This window comes from Macrobrachium nipponense, chromosome 43 (assembly GCF_015104395.2).
Source record: "Macrobrachium nipponense isolate FS-2020 chromosome 43, ASM1510439v2, whole genome shotgun sequence".
NCBI lineage: Eukaryota > Metazoa > Arthropoda > Malacostraca > Decapoda > Palaemonidae > Macrobrachium > Macrobrachium nipponense.
In genome coordinates this window covers 43719673-43725049 of record NC_061104.1, presented here as the reverse complement: position 1 = coordinate 43725049, position 5377 = coordinate 43719673, and the positions used below count along the sequence as shown (strand labels likewise).

Below are 5377 nucleotides of genomic sequence, written 5' to 3'. Positions count from 1 at the left end.
AAGTCTAATCCCAAGTTTGGAGGGTAAACACAAACCAATTGGCAACAGTGATAAAAAAATAAGAAAGCGTGAACAACACATCGTAGCTAATGTTCACAGCAGAATCGATGAAATCTGTCTGGAATCTGGTTAGCTTTTACAACAACGAATATTTTAAAATTAATTATCATGAATACGTAATAAATTTATGCAATTCATAACCTTAGTCCCATGTTTAACTTATTATTTAAAAGTTATGTAGCGCACTCTTCTTCTTCTTCCCAAGCAATCACCAGGCTTTCTACGGCCGCAAACATAAACACCATCCTTCTATGGGGTCCACAATAATATAAAATGTTGAGAGTTTGTGTATAATTTTAAAACCCTTTACAAAAAGGGTTTTAAAATTATACAGGGAAGGGTTTGAAAGCTTTTTGTAAAGGGTTTTAAAATTATACATGAACTCTCAAAATTTTTTATTATTGTGGACCCCTTAGATTGTTATGTACTCTCACAAGAGAGTTTTCCCAACTATAAACACCATCGTCGTTTAAGATTGTTGTGAAGAAAGTCTCCCAGCATCTATGGGTTCAAGTGGTGTGCGGATTTAGCACAGGAAATGGGAAGTTTGTTTACACAAATGACTCCACACACATCAAGACGGCATTAGTCTTCTATAGCCTATTGTGAGAGTATATAACAATCTAAGGGGTCCACAATAATAAAAAATGTTGAGAGCTCATGTATAATTTTAAACCCTTCACAAAAAGCTTTCAAACACTTCCCTGTATAATTTTAAAACCCTTTTTGTAAAGGGTTTTAAAATTATACATGAACTCTCAACATTTTTTATTATTGTGGACCCCTTAGATTGTTATATACTCTCATACTAATAGAGAGTTTTTCCCAACTATAAACATCATCGTCAGTTTAAGATTGTTGTGAAGAAAGTGTCCCAGCGTCTATGGGTACGAGCGGTGTGCGGTTTAGCACAGGAAATGGGAAGTTTGTTTACACAAATGACTCCGCAAACATCAAGATGGCATTAATCTTCTATAGCCTACGTTTGGCGTTTAAAAAAAAGTTTTGAAAGCGTCATGGAGGTAAGTTAGCAATGCGCATGGCTAGACTTTCATTCACTTCTGTTTAGTAGGAAACTATGGCCTTAATTTCCTACTTGGAAGCAGACACTTAAGAGGGGAAAGCAGAGGTCTCGAGGTGTTGCTTCCAAGGGGGTTGGCTTGTGGCTGACCTCTAACTTAACTTACTGGCAGTGCTAAAGATATTTTTTGGGGAAAGTGGCCGCGATACGGTACAGGTGGCCGCCTGGCCGCACAGCAGTGCTTTACCCTAGTATAATGTCGGTTCTATGAGGATAACCAATTGTTACTAGCTTTCCCTACCTTTGCCTGGCTTAGGCTATGACTGGGTTAGGCTTAAAAGTGACGACCAACGTTTTTCTCGGCAGCTTAAGATAAAATTACCCTAAAATGAACGAAAACCGTCAGATTCCTACAACTTTTCTTAACGATGCGATACCTGGGGCAGGTAATACGGATTAAGCTAAATAGACTGGCCAACCTCCGAGACCACCTAAGATAACCTGTCCTTAATTACTGTTAATTGCACAGGTGGCTAAACAACCCACCGTAGTTCAACTAAGACTGGATTTACGATCTACAACAGCGTCACAAAAATGCTTACCCAAGACATCATTGGGAAATAAATGGCAATTTTCTAAACGCTACGAAGTCATTCGTTTTGACGTTTCCTGTTTTGGTAGGGTCTCCCTGCGTTATCTCTTCCAGTTTGCATAAATTACAAATTAATAATCGAAATCCATTTTTCGGTCGAGATTTTAGTCTTTTATCACCACTTACCATAAAAAAATGAACAAAAATAATTTAATTAAAAAGTCTAAAATTAGCTGCGAGAAGAAATTTGCTTAATAATTTAACTTCGAGACAACCGACGAGCTGATATCCATAATGCGAGACGGATATAACAACAGCAACCCTCGGTCTCCAGAACAACAAGGGTAAACACAAACAAATGAAGAAGAAGACAATCGTTTAATTTCTGCAACATGCAAAGGATGAAATGATAATTACATTGATTTTAGAATTTTAGTCGAAACAAAAAGAAAATCATAATAATGATGCGGAAAGTTGAGACGTTCAACTTCATGTTTCAACACGGAATGAATGAGCGATTCGGTGCTTCAGTTATTAAAAACTTATTTGTGTAGTCTTTTCATTCCAGCTAATTACTATAATTACTAAGTTCTTAACTAACAAAACAGTAATGGGAAATTAAACGAATATCACTATGATTCCGAAAGCCTTTACAAGAGCATCGATGTAGTACTAATTTGAAACGAATTGCCTTTGTTTGTAAACTGACTGATCAATAACCGAACAACCAAACAACTTTGTAGCAAGCCGTTTTAACAAAGAATTTACTTCAGAAGTTTGCGGAAATCACCTGAAATGCAGTATCATCAATGAATGCTTATTAGGTTTCATAAAAAATACAATAATAATAACATCAAAATGTGAACTCGCAACACAATCAAATTCTAAACCGGGTATCCGCTATGACATCCATTTTTATTTATTGTCTTGGAATAATTGCCAAGAAGTCGGTTTTCAAAAGCAGAATGATAAAGAAGTAATACAGAAAAAACAAACTCTCTCTCTCTCTCTCTCTCTCTCTCTCTCTCTCTCTCTCTCTCTCTCTCTCTCTCTCTCTCTCTCTCTCTCTCTCTCTCGATATCTAATCGGTTTCTCCCAACCGAATTTTTATTAGTTACCGAGACTTATCTCGCTCCTCAGTATTTCTTGGCATGTTTTTTTCTTTTTTCTCCTGCCTTGTAAACCATAGTTTTGTTTGCATTTTATTCATGCTGACTAATGTGTCAGATTACTTTGACGTATTACTGCTATACAAGTAAGATCGCAATCTCTCCTCAGCAGGACAACAATCGAGACTTAAGTTTTGTAACTTTTGTTCACCAAAGCAATCCAAAACTATAGGTACTACAGAGATATTTCATGGGAAGCTTATTTTTTTTATTTTTTCTTAGGCAATAAAGTTTCTTTCGTCGATGTTAATCTCGGACCCATTGAAAGCATGTACGGCGTGTAATTTCAAAGTACAACCCAGGGATGGTTTCTCCACCATCTCGATATATTGCGATATCAAAGACTCCGTTTTAACACACGGGGATATGCCTCTTACAATGACAGTGTACTCTGGGTGATGTAGGCCTGGTCTTCAAGTTGGTGGTGCTTCAAGTTTTTAGCAGGACCAGACCTGAGGGGTCTGATTGCGTTTTGTAATAACAATATCATATATGGGATATTCCACAAGTATATATTAATATCGTGGCTACATCATGACCGCGATCCACCATTTCTTGCTGACCATTATTTGTGCCTAGAAATATTTCTCTTTGATCGGTGTTTGTTTAGTTTGCTTTCATAACCGGATCCTGATGAATGTAGTGCCATTTTAAACATAATAAGCTGTACTTTTTGCAGGAAGTAATAGAAGAAAAGTAATGAGGCAAAAGTAAAAGGTTGAAATGAGTTGCAGTTAGTCTTGAGAACAACTGCCTAGATTTTGCTTTAGAATTTATGCAATTGAATATAGAATTTAGACCAAAGGCCGAGCACATGGACCTATAAATCATTCAACGCTGAAAAGGAAATTGATAGTAAAATGTTTGCAAGATGTAACAGGAGGAAAAACCTCGCAGTTGCTCCATGAATCAACAGCCAGGAGGGTGGAAAGTAAGACGGAAGAAAGAGAATATGAACGGAGGTAGGAAAGGAGTTGCAGCTAGGGACCGAATGTATGCTGCAAAGAACCTATAGTAATACCTACAGTGTACCGCATGACGTGCACTAATTACGGGAGAATTTGTTTTTGCCGTGACATCGAAAGTTCAAAGATATCAATACAACTTTTCTCACCATGCAAACAATAATACAGAGACACAGGGAAGTGAAATGGACCTTATCTCGGTTTTCCACGCAACGGTCAGTCTACAATACTGATGGTTAAGCCGCTGAAGCAGTTAACCTTTCCCTTGTTACCACTTTCTCTATCATTCTTCTTCTCTTCTCTAGTTCCTCTCTTAGTGGTGACCTGCGCATTTCTTACATTTCTAAGTTTAGTGCTATTAGGCATGAAATTTGTATTTTGGATTATTATTTAATTAATAAAAACAATCCATTTCCTTGGTCCTAAATTCTACAGGTACTATATATTTTCCTCGAGAGAGTTCATTCTTCCGTGTTAATGATGAACTTTGCTCCTTTTTTTGTTAATTTGTAAAGTTCACGAAGTTTCCCCTTTACATCATCGTCACGCCCCTGTCCTCGCAAAATGAACCTTAGACGTAGAATGAATATTTAAGGAATAGACTGCAGACGTCGATATCGATTTCGGGTTGACTTGACTAGCTTGTGAAACCGACTCCCTGTTGTTTATATGCTCTTGAGTGTCTGACATTCTCTTCAGACGGTACGGTGCCATGAACTGACATTTTTACTTTTAGAATATAATAGAATACAGAATTTAGGCCGAAAGCCAAGCGTTGGGACCTATGAAGCCATTCAGCGTTGAAAGGAAAATTGATGATAAAAGGTTTGAAAGGTGTAACAGGAAGAAAACCTCGCGGTTGCGCTATGAAACGATTGATAGGAGAAGGTGGAAGGTAATATGGAAGAAAGAACATGAAAGGAGGTACAGTAAAAGGAATGAAAGGGGTTGCAGCTAGGGGCCGAAGGGACGCTCCAAAGAACCACGAATGCATTTGTGCTTATAAACGAATCATACCCGTGAACAATCTTTTCATTTTTAGTTTTTTCTTAAATGCGAATTAGTTGATGGAATAGCACTCGGCCTATGCAATTATAACCACAACATAGCTCTGTCTGTAGCCTCCTCCTTTCTCAAGATGAAAGGGAATATCTAATTTAACTGGCTTCTCAGGAGGAAATGATAGACTTAAAACGCAGCGAGTGACTTACGGAAGATCTGTCTACAAATTCCGATCACTTTCCGTAATAAAACCCTGAGCTTCTACTGGATATCAGTCAGGGGTGTCATTTCAGATTTTTGTTGGGGTAATCAAATTGGAATTTAATGTAGACCTTATAGACATTATGATAGTTGTGCTATGGTATTCTGCCTGTACAGATAAGCAAATTTTGTCAAGGTAGATAGACTGGGAAGCTAATAGAACAGTTTTCACTTACATTCTTGAATACAGTAAATGTAAATGCTGGTTGCTTGAAAATGTGTCGGTATGAAATTATAAATAATTTATAAATTAATATGAATCGTGCGTCAAAAGTATATAGTCTTTTTAATACCATACAGTAAAGTA

The 5377-nt window shown here is 37.3% G+C and overlaps 1 protein-coding gene across 6 annotated transcripts in view; it reads right to left on the bottom strand.

Annotated features, from left to right (window-relative positions):
- LOC135213695 (palmitoyltransferase ZDHHC3-like) overlaps positions 1 to 4055 on the bottom strand; it is a 142818-nt gene extending 138763 nt beyond the window's left edge. For 2 of the 6 annotated variants that reach the window (XM_064247792.1, XM_064247793.1), the window contains exon 1: positions 1684 to 1977. The gene's annotated coding sequence lies outside the window, so the exon portion shown is untranslated. Of the gene's footprint in view, positions 1 to 1382; positions 1610 to 1683; positions 1978 to 3867; positions 3887 to 3956 lie in introns of those variants that run through there. The other 4 variants (XM_064247790.1, XM_064247791.1, XM_064247788.1 and 1 more) reach the window with 4 other exon arrangements.
- Positions 4056 to 5377: the final 1322 nt, after the last annotated feature.